The following is a 17,785-nucleotide window of genomic DNA, read 5'->3' as shown; positions in this document are numbered from 1 at the left end:
AATGAACACACCAATTATATAAATCAAATAAATGACGTGGCATTGTGAACAGCTTTGCAGAAGGTATTGTTTTGTAAGGGTGATCCTAATGCCTGCTTAGAATATAAGTAAGGAGAAACTGAAAAAAAAAAAACAGGAGGGCTGGTGTTAGGGTGCATCTCTGGCCCTTTCTGCTTGTCAGAATATAGATGAACTAAGTATGTCATCATTAGAATAAATCATTCTGTTGGGTTCACTTTGTGTTTTCTAATATTTTCTCAAAGGTTTTGGGGCTGGAATACTGCCATTACCAACACATTCTTTGAATTAGTCATTGGTTCAATCTGAATAGGCTGACGTTAAGAAGTAACTGTAGTTTTCTCAACTACCAGAAACCTCTCTCCCCCTCAGTTATCCTGCTGCATGCTTAATGCTTCAAACTGACAATGACAAGGATTGAAATATCTTGAACTCTACTATCATTATATAATTCAAAATGTGACTTAAATTGTGCTACTGTATTTCTTGCTGAGTTAGGCTCTTTTGAGAGATGGTAGTGTTCTTTTGAATGCCAAATCAATACCAATAACCTGTTGAGCTATTGAACTCATGCGGGTTAAATCCATTTTATTCTTGGTGACTTGTTCATAACAAACTGTAGTTCATAAAGAAACTCTAGCCTGAGCTTGTAGAATTTTCCTAGGTAGAGATCACTCATTATATGTTTTATAGTTGTTAGATTTCCCTGTGCAGTTTGGGATGTTATAATGTCTACAAAAAATGACTGCATTTTATGTTTAGCAGAGAAAAGGATGGCACTTGTTTCTTTCAAGTCTCTTTAACACAGCACTTCCTATAGCAAAATTATGTATGAGTGATGTTACAAATATTTTTATCATCTTTCTACAGACGATTTCTAGAATGTCAACAGGGAAATATTTGTGTTGGTGAATAGAAGTGGTAGGATAACTTCTGTGAAAGTGTGAAAGGGTATTCATCATAGAATTACTCTATATTTATACTGCTGTAGCACTACTACTTTCAGCATACAGGAAAGCTTAATACCCTGCTTTGTACTGAGAGTGGTCCTTGTTCTTTTGGCTTCTCAGTAAGAAATGTCATTAAAGTCTGGTTAGCAAGTTCATTTTGCAAAGAATAAAAATAGTGGGAAGGTGATTGCAGATTCTGATGCTAGAAAGCCCAGTGTATGCAGCATTGAATGACACCATTCCTGTTGATCATAGCATGCTGCACAGATCCTGCCTGTGGTGAGGTTCACCAGCCTCATTTTAATTCTCATCGTTATGCAGTTCTTCCAAGGGAGAAAAGCTGTCAGCCTCTTATCTGTACAGTATGGTACTTCGTGGTACACCAAGGTTCACTGAAAGCTCTTACATCTTACATCTCTTACATACATTATGCTCTTACATCTCCCCATAGGAACAAGCCTTTACAAGCAGTACTTACAGATGGTACTGTTAAAGGAAGAACACACTAATATTACAGTTATGTAGCAGACTCTAATGTGTAGGTCTCTGCCATGAAGGACTGTGGTGAAGCACTGCCTATGTTCTGCTTGGAATCACTATGTCCTTGTTACAGTGGGCCACTACTGATATTGATATTAAAATGGAGGAAAACAAACCTAATACTTACATCCACAAAAGACAGCACCTCTTCTATGGAGATCTTCTAGGGAGTTGATAGGGGCAGATCATTTGTGTGGTCTGATATTAATAGGGCAAGGGGGAATGGCTTTAAACTGAAAGAGAGGAGACTTATGTTAAATGTTAGGAAGAAATTTTTTTACTTGAAGAATGGTGAGGTGCTGGAACAAGTTGTACAAAGAGGTTGTAGATGCCCCATCTCTAGAGGCATTTGAGACCAGGTTAGATGGGATTCTGGGCAGCCTAATCTGGTGGTTGGCAACCATACCCACAGCACAAGGGTTGGAACTGGAAGGTTTTCAAGATCTCCTGCAACCTAAGTCATTGTATGGTTCTGTGATTCTAATTTTTAATGAGTAATCTTCTTACAAAAGTGAGATGGGTCCAATTACAAAACTTGTGGCTGACACAAAGTCTGAAAATACTACCAATTTTGGGGGAGGACTGGATCATAATTTAAAAAAGACTAGATGGAACTTTTCCTGAATTATGACCCAGTCTACTGCCAGTTCTGGAAATACTTTCTCATTTTGTCTTCCACAAATTTTGTGTGACTTGACTAATGGAAATGAAATAGAGTTTAATTGTATGAAGTCAAACACTTATAGCAAAAGTTATTGTAATTAGTCTCTGTAAATGATAAGGTGAAATGTTATCATTTGATGTTATTTAATTGGTTGTGGTATGTTGGAGACAAGAGGTCGAAGGATATATTTTTGATGTGTATAATTCTAAGGGTTTACAGCTAGTGAATTGAACTTCTTACCATAGGTAATTTTTTTCACCATAGAAACAATCAAACTGACAAAAAAGCTTGTTCTGGGATATGTGATGGCTCAAAAAGTGAAAACTCTGGCTACTTTGGCAGGAATGTAACTGAAGATTGTTAGTTCAAAGAGTACTTTGTTCTGTATATTCTTATTCTGACAGCTGGACTGAAAGCATCACAAAGTATTCTCAGATAGTTTGTGTGTGCAGTTTCTTGTTGTTTGTTTTCCAGGAGGAGGCTCTTTTAAAAAGCACAAATAAGCTGCAACTCATTTGTGCTATTACTCAAACCCAGTGATTGTTAACATAATGAGACTGGACACTAGAAAACATTTATTGTGAGGGTGGTCAAACAGTAGAACAGGCTTCCTAGTGAGGTGGCTGATGTCCAATCCCTGTCAGTGATCAAGAGACGTTTGTAAGGGGCATTTGATTAACTCCTTCAGTAACGTGCTGTAAGTTTCAGTTAGCCTTGAAATGACTTCCTGCTAACTATTTTAATTTTCTTTCCTTGGTTATATATCTTATTTATGTGTGTATGGGAACTGCTGAGTCACGGCCTGAACCTCTGATCACCTGAGGTGAGCACTGAGTCAGCCAGAGGAGCACAGGTGAAGGCAATTCTCCTGTGCTGCTGGAAGGGGTGGAGCCTGGCTCTACCTGTCCTAGACCTATTTAAGAGCTGGCTACCAGTGGGGAAGGATTTTGTCTGGAGATCCGCTCTGGTGGAGTTTTGTAAGTGAACCCAGGATGTGGGTAAGCTTTCTATCTATTCTCTTTTTGTTGTTATAATCTGCTTTGCCTAACTCTCTTGTTTATTTAGTAATCGTAACATCTTAATATTCATTGATTATACAGTGTGTTAAAACTTCAGGCTTTTTCATAAAAGGAAATCCACATCAACAGCAGCTTTTCATAGCTGTTGACTTCAATGACTGAGGTATTACATTTTCACTGTAAAACTGTAGCAACTTAAGATTTAAGTATTTAGATGTTATTTTGAAAGAATACTAAAAGTAAGACCACTTTCTGGCATTAGAATTGTTTCAGTAAAATTTCATGGTGTTATTTGTTGGAGGTCAGTTTTTCTTAAGTGCCAGCATGAAGATTTCCTTATGGTATTAGAAAAAGTCCTATATTGCTAAGAATGAGTGTTAGCATGTCCACCATGCCTTCCCTTCTGGCATCATAGTAAGGCACGGTATTTGAGTGAGGGGAAATAAAACATTGCAGTTTTCTTGCACATTGTGTTTGTCAGTGAATGACCTACTGAAAAAGCAACCTGCATATACTGCTGAGTTACTTCAGCAGTATAGCTTATGTACCTCTGAAAGCATTGTCTGTATAATCCTCGTGAAGTTCTCACTGAATTCTAAGTTACAGACAAACATTAGAAATAAATGGGCAAGAGCCTCGACAAAACTAGAAAGTCAAATGCAGAGGAATTACATCACTCCAAAGTGGAACTTGAGAGTGTATAAATGGAGGTGTTCCTAGAAGTCATGATTTGATCAAGAGTCTATAGTTTTCCATGGAAACAGGCTCAATCTGGCCACCAGAAATACTGCCTTGCTGAATTTCAGTTCTCTCTTCCAAATAATGATATTGCTTGAGATCTGCCAAATGAGTTCTTAAAAGCAAGTAAAAACTCTGAAGCTTTTCAATAACTTGTCTGTAGAAATGGCAAGACTGTGTTTTATTTGACCTTGAAATGTGTACCTCCTAAAACTAAAAGAAAATTTTAGATATGGAGAACTTTGTGCTTGACCTTTCAGAGCACATTGGAAAATGAAATATGATAATGAGAGGGACTAAGTAATCTGTGAGAAAGTTATCTCAAACATCTATAATGATACAGTTCAGGCCATTACCACTGTTAGAAGGCATGTAGTGGGCACTGCTATGAATGGTAACTGTTTATGTAAAAGCTTTTATAAGGTTCTGAATTAGGCCATTACCTGAATGTACGTATTAAGGAGTGGGTATTGAACAGTGTATTGCATTTCTGCATCATAAATTTTTGTTCATTGCATGTGCACACATAATATTAACAAATTTAACATTTCTCAAAGCTTTTTGAGATATTCAGTAAGAGTATAGTCTGGTAAATTGCACAAGCTATTTCACTGACCAAGACAGAACTATTTCAGTGAGTAGCTGAACAGAGAAAGTAGGTGCTGTGAACTGATACTGTCTAGAAATGACAATGGAATACTGGTGATTTTGAACAATTAAGCTGTACAACAGCCAAGGAGTTTCTGTGACACTGAGAAGCTGAAATGTAGCTCTTACACAACAGGACAAAATACCCTTTATCCTTTCAGAGATATTCAGGCCAGAAGTGTACTGATCTATAAATGTAATACTGCCTTCAAGTTTCCCATTAAAAAGCAATGACTGCCTGCTTTGCTAGGGTTCCCATTGCTGCAGGTGCTGGGAGAGTTTCAGAAGCAGGAATAAATCTTAGGCTTAGCAACTGTCAATTTGTTTCCATCTACTCTGAAGTGACAGCAGTAGGAGTACTAAAACTTCTCAGGCTACTTTGTACCTGGCAAGGGAAATTTTCAGGCCTTTTCCCAGTATTCATCTATCTGTATGTGCTCAATGAGCTTGTTCAGAATGTAGTATTTCCAAAGCAGTGTCTAATTTATGCCCAAGAATAACTAATTGGATTTCAATCTCTGGTTGGATTTCATACATTAAAACTATTTATAGTTTGGGTCTGAACAATCTATTACTCTATTTTTAATTTCCAATATGCAATTTGTGTTTCTCTAGGAGGGTGTAGCAGAAATGCTAAGTCATGGCCTGAAGCAGTGATTGAGCACCTGGTGGAAGGCAGTGCTAAGCCAGGGGAGCCCAGGTGCATGCAATGTACCTGAGTGACTGGAATGGTAGAGCCAGGATCCAGCCTGTCCCAGCTTTTACTGAAGGGTTGGCAGTGGAAGCAAGGGTATCTTGCTGGAGATCCCTGTGTACCTGAGGCCTTCCAAGGGTAAGCAGATGCTTACCTTTGTTTCTGTGTCCATTTGACATGCATCTGAGCTTAATCCTCCCTTTCTGCAGCTTAGGACTTTGCTACTATGCTATCATTGCCATGTTTTCCATTGTTACAGCATTACAGAGGTAAAGTAAAAATAGTTATTGAGTTAGTGTATAAAAATATGTATATAGGAAAATATAAGACGTATAAGAATACATAAATCTTTATTTTCACTGATTGCTTAATTTCTTCTGGATCATAAATAACAGCAATACCCAGATCTTGTGTGATCAGGGATTGAGGTTTAAAAAAAAAATCTGGACTCCTTTGTCTTCTGAGTGTGATTACAGTTGAATATGCTGTTCAGGTGGAAAAGGTATTCCGCAGGAAAGAAGCTCTGTTTGGGGAATCTAAGTGTAGGTGCATGATCTACTGATACCTATTTTTTGTGCAATAATCACAGACAGACAAATTAAAATCTTGGCATATTTGTGCTTTTCAAATTTCCCCTCAGTTAATACTGCCTACCTCGTGTTTTTGTTCAGTGACTGTGTTGGCCTGACTTCAATTTAGAACTCCTCATATTCTTAGTGCTGAGTTTTCCCCCATTCTTTAGGAGTTTGTCCACCATGCAGCCTTCCTTTCAGGTTCTCCATATGCAGGACTTCATCTCTCAAGTTCAAGCACTGTGAAACAAGGCACAGTTCAGAGAGCCTACAGTCACAATGACTTCTTGTATTTAAGTAAGCATATACCTCTGGAATATTAAAACAAACAATGATGAATGCAGGACAGAAATATTTTAATGTTTAGTCTTGGTGCTGTATATGAAAAGATGTTTCCTTTGTTATAATTAAACTCAACCTCCTCACTGATTATTTCAGATCTTAATGTGTGATGAAATGGTTAATGATTTCTTCTAAATGTAAGTTGCAAAGCATTTAAACTTGCCTTTCCAGAAAGATTATTAGGAGCTGTGGCCAATGCTTCCAACTGCTGAAGTGTGCTTTATGTTGCTAGGCTTAGAGCTGGAGTGAAAATTTCCAAATTGGAAATTTTGAAGGAAACCCTTGAAGGTTTTTAAGTCCTTTTTCCTGTCGCTGTTTTATGCCAGGTGGTGATGGTTCATTAGGATCTCAGTAAAAACGGGACTCAGACTCTGTGAAGTATTGCTTAGAATATCTTTTATGTAAGGAAGGATATTATGTGTGGTCTTGTATCCCTTTATGTGCTGGAAACCTCAAGTTCTGTGGCATTCAATAGGCTTCCAAGCAGAATACAGCACACCATGCAGCTCCCATTCATGGAGAAGTTCACCTATCAGTTTGGTCTTCTGAGTTTTTACAGAATTTTCTTAAAAGATGATTTTATTAATTTCTAGTGTCCAAAAAAAAAAAAGAAAAGGATGTTTTCTTGAGAATTTCTTGCTGTTTCAGATGAAGCAAGCACCAGGACATTCTTGTGATCGGCCTAAATTAAATTTATTTATATTTCGTAATTGGGGTTAGTGAAATCACTTGATCATTTAAATGTTGAAGTTAAGATTAACTGATCAATCTAATGATACATTTTTTTTTTTTTTAAGGCAGCTGATTTATTAGATATTTATTTAAACAGATCTCATGGAAGTGTTGGAATGTATTCATGGCATCACCTCTCAAACAATGAATTACCTTTCCAAGTCCTTTTCCTCTTCATATATTCATGTGAGGGCACCTGCAACTCAAATTGGTACAGGTGCTGAGGAGAAACTTGCTGTATCAACTAGATAAAAACACTTTCCTGGAATAATATAAATGTAATTTGTTTAACTATGAAGTGCATGTGCCTGAGAACTGGAGTTGATTAGGCAATGGACTGCTCCCATTGTTACTACTGTAGCTGCTCTCAACTCAATGTATTTCTCAGAAGGGAATGACAGCACACTGGGGGTCTAATAGCTACAAGCATCTTTGTACTTTTGGAAAAGCTCATAATTGGATGCTTTCACACATCGGATTGCTTTGCTATAACCTGAAATGTCTCGGTGATATTTGTGTTCATCGAATGACACAGCTGCCAGCTTTTGATGGGTAGCAGCAGAGAAGCCATCTCTGCCCTGCAGATTGCAGGGCACTTGTAGTGGAGTTTCCATGGCTGTGCAAAGTGTTTTGTTCCAACTCAGTGATGTTGGTCTCTGTTTTCTGAGAGCAAAGGTGCTAGTATTTAAAAAGGAAATTAACTCTCGTTGCTGGAAGCAGAAAAATTTTCGAGCTTCTCTTCACAGAGGTATACCTCACTGTAAGCATGAAGATGCACAAGTGTTTTACCTGTAACAATTTAACATGCTTTTATTAGCAATTGATGGGAAAGTTCATTCCACAGAAATGCTACCAGATTAGTTGTTCATTAAATCTGTGGGTTTTGGAAATATATGGACTTGAAAAGTACAAGCTGTTTTCACTTGTGTATTAAAAGGTATTGGCATTAAGACCTAGGTTTCATTTACTTATTAAATAAAACAAAACTCAAATCATAAGGAATTGATTCCTTAGCAAATTAAGAACGTATGCTTTTAACTCTGTTAGTTTATTAATTTGTATCTAATGGCATATGGCAGATTAAGTCTAGAAATTGAAGGCTCTTACAAATTTGTAAGGAATATCGCAGGTCACAGGCAGCATCCAGCTATTTTGCTTCAATTTCAGCCCAGAAGAACTGTAGTGAGAGATAAAAAGATGGTTTTTGTGGCTTGTCTGAATTTCTGAATGTGCCTGACAATACAGACATTATGATGATTACTTTATAATATGAATATCGCTCTGTTTTGAACTCAGCTTGTACAAACTTAGATTGCATTGACCTAAGAACAGCAGAGGAGTGAGCAATTATTGGTCACTACTACTCAGGCCTATAATGAATTGGTAGCCAATATTATTTATTCTATTACAATAAACTGCACCATTCACTCCCTCCATGCATTACATTTCTGCTAGTGATATGGAATATTTTCTGGCAAATTTTTGTAATTATGATTTCAGATACCCTAATCATTTTGTTCCTGCTGTTTTAAGGTTCTACAATCCTGGGCAGACTAAGAGTTTCAGCTCAAAATCTAAAGAGTAGAACACTAGACAGACTCTTATCCTGTCACTGCACTCCTCAGTAAATGATTAATTTTAAACTGAGTAAATTTTTATTAGTTATAAGGAATAATTTCTTCATTATGAGGTAGTGAGGCATTAGAGCAGATTGCTCAGAAGCTACAGAAGCCCCATGCCTGCTAAAGGCATGGATGGAGCTTTAGGGAAGCTGGTTTGGTGAGAGGTGGAACTGAATGTGCTTTAAGGTTCCTTCCAATCCAAGGCATTCTATGACTGGACAAAAACCACCTGTTCTTTTAAAATCTAAATATTTGCAAATGTGTTTCTCCCTTAAGAGCTGAAAGCCTTTAATTCATCTTTTAACCAGCAAGAACTTGAAAGCTTGCAGCAGCACATGGAAAACATCTTTCAGCACTAATAACATAATAAGAACAAATTGGGCAATGATCACACAAAACAGAATAGATAGCACCCTGGGAATGTGATCTCTAACAGATTGTTAAAGGTGAGGCTGTTTGCTGATTTCCAAAGAAATCCTCTTTTGGAAGTGACAGCTGGAGCCTCTGCAGGGGATACTGCTGGCTGCATGTTCAAATGCTGGCTTTGTGGTACACAGAGAGAATTAGGTGGAACAAGAATAATTCCTAAACAGGCAAGAATGTCTTTTAAATGAAATGCAAAGGTGAGCAGAGTTAGAACAGCATTGGATTCAGTTCCTCACTGTATTTCTGTTAGCTTTTCCCTTTCAAATACAATCCCAAGTATATTTATTATTTTAAGATGATCTTTGGAATATTGTTCCATGTATTGTTACGGAGATGTTCGCCTGTATTTTCTCTCTCATTTATCACAATTTTACAAAGTTACACCCACAGATATGCTCAGTACATTGCAGTCAGAGTGGGCCTGCTGTAGTTTTTCCAACAACATTTCATGTCTACTTCAAAAGTGTAACTGAATTGGCTGAAAGGAAATTGAAAGGAAAAAAAATCAGTTAACTGGAAGCACTTTTTCCTGACAGATTAAATTTCACTGGCATTATATTCTAGGTGAGGAGAACCTACAGTGGAAAATTCAAAAAGCCTGAAGGGATGATCTGCTTCATTTCTAAAGCTGCTCTATTTGAAACGATTAAACAACTACAAAAGTGCTATTGGCTGCACCATTAAATCTCCCAGATTATACTCATAGACTTTCTTCTCCTCTCATTTAATCACTAGTATGAAGTTTACTGGTCTCTTAAAATATGTGTATTTGAGTTGCTGTGATGGAAATGTGGTGTTCCTGCTGCTATAGTATCCCACAGATGTTTGGCCATATTGATTACATGCATCAGTCCTTCTCCTGGGTGTCTGTAGATACCTGCATAGAGAATGGTTGGCTTCAAAGGGATGTCAAATCACTTAATGAAGGGTGATAAATTTGTTCCACCTCATGGCCTTTGCAAATCTGCTTTAGAAGGGCAGCATTTCACATAGAAGTAGAAAGGGAACACATTGCATGTTCTAAGGCAGTGAAGAGAGGGAAATTGTGGAGGATAGGAAATGGATAGATGGGCAAATACAGACTCCTGATGTGAGAAACATGGAACAGTTTGGCAAGACATGTCAACAGCGTGTAGACAACAAAAGCTCTGCCTTCCCATCTAGGCAGGGATTCTCACCACCTTGCATTGTGTAGGTGAATACTGAACAGGAGATTTAAGATATCATGTCCTAATGATCACCATTTTGATCTTAGCTCAGATTTTCCCACCCTAAACTCTATCTGCATTCCTATGAATAGCTGCTCTCCTGGTATGGTTTTGAGTCTTCACAGATGGGCTCAAAGGTTTAAGAGGATTGGAGGATGAATGAATCTGAATTTCTTCTGTTTTAATTATGCATTTCAAAGTGAAATGACGGGGTGTGTGAATCCTTCTTTTTCCCTCTTATTATTGTGACTTGCAAAATAGGAACAACTATTAGGAAAAAGCTTTGTTAGACAAGGCGTGAAATAGTGGTTGTGTGGACTGGGAGGAGGAGCCAAATGTTCCCAAGAGTGTTCCTACCAGTAAGCAGAGATAAGGCAGTGAATGTTGCCATCTATTATACTATGTTTATAGTAAACAGTATATTAAGAAGGCTTGAGTTTCTGTTTTGTGTGCTGAACACATGATTTACCCATCCTGACCTTAGCAATGAAGGGAGGTGCATCCTCTTTGAAACATTATAGTATGAACTGAGAAGTTGTTTCTTTATCATGTTTTCAAATCTACTGAAAGGTTGTATTTAAAGACTTAACCATTTATTTGATGCCCATAGAAAATACGGAAAATATGAGTACAATGCTAACATTTGTATTCCCACTATTCTACCATTTACTGTCAGGTTTGTGTTTGTGAAATTTTGTAAATTGGAAATAAAATAATCTGTCCTTCTTGAAATTTGGCAGAGAAATTCTTCAGCCTTGAGTGATTTCTAACTTTCATTAGAAAAGTCCACAAGCCAATAAATCTTGCCTTAGTAAGAAGGCTGTTTCAATTTTCCTGTTAGGAAGATTTGCTAGTACAGACTGATTTCTAGTGACCTTAGGATTTTTTTTTCCCAACTGTTTCAGTGATAAATCTTCCTGAAAGTGAGATAGCTCCTCTGTTTCTGGTGCCCATTGGTTACCATGCCAGACTTCAGAAGAGGACAAAGAAATCCTTGCTTTAGCTCAGTCATATCAGTGAAGACATGAAGACGTGCAAACACTCCCTTAGTTACAGTTATTGGTATGACCAAAATTGAGCTGTATGTCTAGACATCAGGTGAATGCTATTTGTGGTCACAGCTATAGTAAAGCAGCCATGAGCTTTTTCAACACTCGTGTATCATTTCGTATATATTATGCTAAGTGAACAGAAGTTTTGTAGACCAGAGAACTCTGTTCTTGAGCTTGTTTGCCTATTAGACAATTTTTTACAAAAGCAAAGCTTACAGAGAGCTCTGTGCCTTGAGTGTGAGCTTGCTCAAAAAGATGGTGAGAACTGTGAGCAAGTTATATACCTGTCTTTTAAGAGTAGCATTTAACTAATTTCATAAGTGGTTGTGGTTATATTGTAATCTATAGATTTGTACTTTTTGCTCCTGGTAATAGTAACCATTGAAATTAGAGCAAGATGTAAAGAAAACACATTAAACAGGAGAAGATTTAGCACTCCTACTGTACTGATTGAAGGATCCTCACTTCAGGAGACATGTCCATGGTTTTTGGTTCTTCTGAGACTTCTGTTGAGGATGAGCTTCTAGTGACAGTATTCATGAAATTCTGGGGTGAGATGTCCCTGGAACCACTGACAACTTCTAATTTCCATGTGATGTTTTCACAGAGCCCAACTTCAAACAGCTTTTGTTTCAAGTTGAAAAAGTGAAAAACTTAAATTTCCTTTTTAACAGAGAGGTGTCTTTTAGTTTTCTTTGTTCATCAAAATGCCTGTTTTTTTCTTTTTTTAAAGTTGGTATATTTCTTAATTTCCCAGTTCTTTTCCTTTTTGGTCGGTAGCTCTTAGGTATTTCTTTCACTGCCATGTGTATAGGTTCCTAGTGTGTAACACTAATAAATCTAAGTACAAGTCAGTTTCCACTACTAGTTAATTTGATGTTTTTATGAACTCTGATCTCATTCTTGTTTTACCAATTGCTGCTCTTCTGAAGTAGACCTAAATCTTAGCTGTTGGCAAATTCACCACAGTCGATACTCTGTTGGTCTTCCTGCCAGCAAGATTTAAGTATGCTTTTCAGTAGGATCTAATTCATGTATTTTATGCTGAAGTCTTACTCTGTGCATGAGTCTTTACCTGGCCTGCATCCAGATTGCTTAAATGCACTCCACATAGTGCCCTGGACACAAATGTCCTGGAACGCTGTAAGGGAGGAGACTGATGCCTGTCCCTTCATTTTTCAAGGATGCACCCAATACACCTAATTGCACTGTGATGCTCTATGCATACACTATGCTCATTTTGCATGCCAGGTAAAATTAATGGCAACATCACAGGCATTAGCAGCAAACAAGGCTGTGCCAATTCTTCCTTGGAGAGTTCAAACTTTCATGCAGCAAGGTTTGATGTAATATGAAAATCATTCAGGTTTGGTCTTAAATTACAGTATACATACTGCCTTTAAGCAGCAGCATCTTAAAAGCGTAGGTATCTGGGCATGAGTTGTGTAGCAATTTGTGCTTTAGTTTGCTTTGTGGCCCACAAATTAACAGTCAGTACAGACATACTGAGTGAATCTGTGGAATTGAATGGAGCACTTTTGTTAACTGAGCCTGTCCTTGACTATGAGGAAAAGTTTATGCCAGTAATAGCCAGTCTGGATCATATCCTGCCTTTCCTGTGAAACTTGGAACGTGTGTACATCTTCAAAGATCCATGAGGATCTGGTCCATTAGGTATGTGATTTGAACTTTTGGTAGTGACTTTCTGAGAGGTGGACAGCAAGAAATCCCCTGTCTTTTACCACTTCCAGTTGTACTTACTGCTTTTGAAAAGTTGAGGCTCAGACTTCCTTCCTGCTTCCAGGATGAGAAAATTAAGAACATACTGATTATTCTGTAGCACTAGCTAGTGTACATTTCAGTTAAATTTTGGCTAGGTCAACTAATTTGCTTCAGGCAATGTTCTGTCAAAGGAAACTCTTCTATGCTTGTTACAAAAGCCTTACTTGGATTTGAAAAGAAAAAAATTATCTGGGAGGAAAAAAAGATACAAGGTGTGAGAAGAAAAGAAAGCCAATTAAGAAAGCTTTTTCTTTAGTTGAATCAGAATTTTAGGAAAAAATGGCTGCAGTGCTGCTCTAGATTGTCTGTAAATACCTGAAAAGTGGCTTTAGTTGACAAGTAATTTGAAGTTCTTTTGGCAGCTTTGTTTGTCTTAGGCATTTATAATGTAAGGGAAAGTAGGAGAACCAAAGAAACCAAAGGATGACATGGACAGTTAAAAATGAATTGATGGAGAAATATTGGTGGCAGTCTTGGTATTTGATACAAAATATTCATACAGAATATAGGGTAATAAAAATGCTGTTGGCTAACACTAGGACCTACTGCATATTTCTAGGGACCAGTTTTTTTCACAAAGAGTCATGAGTACACTACATTCCTGATAATGAGTTACTGTATTTAGTGACCCAGAACTGGCTTGAGCACCTCTTCTGTGTCGCTTGAATTTGAGCATGCTGGCCTAAAAATTGTTGAATTTATGTTTTCATTAAAACAGAATAAAATGCTTAATAGCAGTTACTATCTACTATTCAATACAAACATAATGCTCATTTTCACAGTCCTTCCACTTTGGTTTTAATATTGACTAAAATATGGATTTGAAACAAAAATGAGCAGTGCCATCTCAAGAAATGTGTAATTTCTTGTAATGGCTGTGAAAATGGTTCTTTCAACTATTATGAGCTGCCTGGTGCTATTTCCTCAGCCTGTATGGATTTATATGAACTTCTGAGCAAAATTGATCTTCAATTTAACTGTGGTGACATCAGTCATAGATGAATTTGGCCAGTGACTAAAGAAAAAGGGAGTGAAATAGTAAAACATGAGTTATAGGGTTTTATATGTGTTTGCAAGCTTTTTGTTTTTGTGTGCAAATATTATGCAACAGTTGAGATTGCTACAGAGATTTTATGTAATGGGGTCATATCTGGTTTATTGGGTGAAGCATAGTTCTGCATAAAATACAGAGGAAATATCTTGGTAAGGATAGCTCTGTGTGGAACCCTTAAATGAGTCAAGAATCCCGTATTACAGTCCCACAGAGCATACCTTATGCCTTACAGACATAATGAGACATGATTCTTAACTACCAAGAACACACATGAAGCCAGGTCAACTGTTGGAATAATGTATTAGGTCCTGTGTAGGCAGTAGGTCCATACAAATAAATATAATAAGAATACAGTAATTCTTCATTAGCACACTTTCCCAGATTCTTGTATAATTTGATGCTTAGTAATCTTTAGTGATTTCTGTAATTCTAAATCTTGAAGCATGCTGACATCTACAAGATGTCATGTAGCAGAGTTCTGTAATTCAACCACATGTTGGTTGAGAAACCACCTCCTTTTATTTTAATACTGCTCTGTTTGATTATTCCATAGCCCTTGTACTGTCTCGGATGTTAAGAATTGCTCACTTTTCTCTCTTTTCGTGCTCTTCTGGATTTTATAGGTGATCTGATATGTGAGGATTGACTATATGGTGGAGTTTCTGTCGGTCTGAAAATTGTATTTAGTACAATAGGTTGTAAATTTATCTGTATTAGCCAATCTATCCCACCTTCCAGTCTGGACGTTCCCTTAATTTTAGCAGGACTTAGAATGCCTGGTGTCAGATATTTTTTTGTTTTCTTTAAAAGGGAAGTGAATTGCCTGTAGTGACTTTCCGCTGTCACTGTTCACAAGAAGAACTACAGTATGGCACGCTAATTTTCTTGAAGGACAAGATGCAAACTGCTGCTGTGACAGACAACTCACTGGAAACCCTTATTCCACAAGTTACAGGTCCCTGAATTCTGATCCATTGTTACTACTGAATGAAAGCTGATGAATCCTAAAAAAAAAGGCTTTCCAGTTACTCCTTTTCCTGTGACCAGACTCTGCACGGACAATATTTTTTGTTGCCAGAATACAAGTGAATTTTTAACATGAGAAGTTCCACATCAAACTTTTCGTTTCCAAACAGCTGTGTAGTATGATTTTAGAAAGATTTAAGATTTCTTTGATCAATAATGTTCAGTTATGAAAGATTATACGAATCAAGCCCCAATGAACTTAGGCTGAAGTCAGGAGTGAGGCTTTCAACCTAAAGAAGGACAGTTCAATAGCTTTTTTGGAGGAAGAAGAATTTATCTCCTACTGAAATATTTGGGGCTTCTGGCAGCTAAAACCAAAGATCTGGATCTGCCAGAACCAGTGGCTTAATCCAGGATGCATACTTCCAGCTGTCAGATTGGCTTCAGTACTTGAAGCTGCCTGGTTAAATGCCATGTTTGGGGGTATCTATTCTCCTGTGTCATCTGGCTTTCCTGTGTCTGCATTGTGTAGCTTTTCTGCCATTGCAAAGCAACAGAACAGAATTAAATTTTTAGCAACTGGTGATATAGCAGGAAAAAAAATATCCTCAGCTCACTAAGTGCAGGTGGCATGCTTGTCTGAAGGAAATCTTTACTTGCAATGGTGGGGGCACTGGAGAAATGTCCTGTTTGCCATTATTATGCAATATCTCTTACAGTGAAAGGCGGCTGTTTGCTGTTTTGCTTTCAGAAGTTGGAAATAGTTGATAATTACTTTGTAATGCCTGTTAGAAAACAGCAGGTAAATCATCATTTGTTTCCAATAAAGCAGCTTCAGTTTTAACTGCTTTTTTAGCAAGTGTACATTGATGTTTCTAGATTTTAATTGGTAAAATATTTAAGCCATTTTTCATTGCTGTATCTACAATATTGCAGTATTGAAAAAGTAACACAGTGTTGTTACCACTTTGAAAGAGTGAATGAGATCGATCACTGTGAAGGGAGAAATGAAACAACACTAAGGTGACTTCATTGTCAAAGAGTCCCATGCAGCATCCCCATAATTCTGGTTTCAGGATGTACATCTTGCTATATCCACCCCACACTTGGGTTGCACTGCAAGGTGAAAATTTTCAGTAGAACAGGCCTACAGCAAGGTCAACCTTGGACCCCAAGTCCCTGATGAAATTTATTTTTCACCTTGGTGTAATCTCAGTGCAAAGGAGAAGTACAGCTGAGCAGGGAACCCTCCTGCTGTTCCAGCAGAGTTCTTGTTTATTTTCTGGTTCCTTGCATGATTTTTTTCCTGTCATTTTCTGCCAGCTCTCCATGCAGGCTTTGATCTGTCTGGGCTTCCTTGAATGTTTTTTTTAAATGATCCACTTCTGATGAATTTCTTGCACTAAAGAAGCATGACATGTCGTGGCACTGTGTAAAAGGTCGATTCCTGTCCTTATGGACATTGCTAACATACATTAACATCAGCTTGTCCCCGAGAAAATTTATTCTTAAAAGTGATTTGTATATATTTCTTTTATTTCTCTCCTGTACTAACCTATGACCCTTTCCAAAAACAGTAATCCTCCCTGATGAATCCCCTCATAGCAGAAACAAAGAACAAATAGTTGTCTTACAGGCTGTTAAGTAAAGCTGAACATCTGAGATAACAGCACAGCATTTTTGCTATACACATGTACTATTTTATGCAGATAATATCAGTTATATTGTGAGTGCTGTGAAATCTCATCCAGATAGCTTTAAGAAATTAACTTTTTCTTAAATTGTTGTGTATTCCTGTTGGTGGCTTTTTACAGATTTTCAGTGGACAGCTATATTCCAGTTCATTCAAATACTGTAAGTTTAATCTTGTTATGTTACTGACACTCATTACGGTCATTCAGGTCAGGCTGTGTTGGTGAGTTGCTCCTGCCTCCAAATTTTCAGTAAAACTATCTTGCTCTGAAAGTAATGCCTTCTAGTTATTTCCATCAAAGCAGCAGAAGATACTAAGAGCACAGTTAGCACTATTTGGTAGAAAAAAATCTCAGCTACAAAACACTATTTCTTAACACTGTCACTGGTATCAGCTATGCATTTTTGCCAGAAGTGAACAAGACCCTGCATTGTGTACTTGTAAAACAAAACAAAAAACACACCAAAAAAACCCCAAAAAAGCTGCACTAGTAGAAGTGACCCACTGTTTCACAGCTGCTATGAAAGCATCATCACTGAAAGATAACACTCACTGTGCTCACATCCACTCTTTGGTCTCTACAAACATTCAGCAAATGTCATTAAATGTCAATGGGTGCTGTTTTTTCTCATGGAGGAATTCAATTCCGGCCCTCTTTTCATTTGCAGTTTTGTGTCAGATGCTGTTTTATCGGATTGCCTCTCTGCTGCCATCTGTCTCATGGTGATAAAACATGATAAGTTGGTGGGTTGGTTCAACCTCTGCTGCTTTATCACCATCATCTGCATTTGACATTGTGCATCAATATCATGAAATAGGAGGTATTATTTTTGGATCAGCCCTCATAGAAGGCAGTAATGATTCTGATATCTTTTTCTTCCTATGCATGTGCTGCCTGTTTTGTATTTCTTGATCAGAAGCTCCTGTTGGTCTTTTCTGTATCTGTACAATATCTCCCAGAACAAGAGCTGTCCTTTATTAGATGTGGAAATTGCCAGAATATAAATAGTGTGAAGCTTTTCACAGGGAAGAGAAGCTCACATTAGGAGAAAGGCAATCAGATTG

The 17,785-nt window shown here is 37.5% G+C and overlaps 1 long non-coding RNA gene across 2 annotated transcripts in view; it reads left to right on the top strand.

Annotated features, from left to right (window-relative positions):
• Window positions 1-15,871, top strand: part of LOC125697337 (uncharacterized) — a 32,801-nt gene extending 16,930 nt beyond the window's left edge. For both annotated transcript variants that reach the window (XR_007378758.1, XR_007378759.1), the window contains one exon: window positions 14,872-15,871. This is a non-coding gene — a long non-coding RNA (uncharacterized LOC125697337). The remainder of the gene's footprint in view (window positions 1-14,871) is intronic.
• Window positions 15,872-17,785: the final 1,914 nt, after the last annotated feature.

This window comes from Lagopus muta, chromosome 9, assembly GCF_023343835.1.
Source record: "Lagopus muta isolate bLagMut1 chromosome 9, bLagMut1 primary, whole genome shotgun sequence".
In the NCBI taxonomy this organism is placed as follows: domain Eukaryota; kingdom Metazoa; phylum Chordata; class Aves; order Galliformes; family Phasianidae; genus Lagopus; species Lagopus muta.
This window is presented reverse-complemented; position numbering and strand designations above follow the sequence as displayed.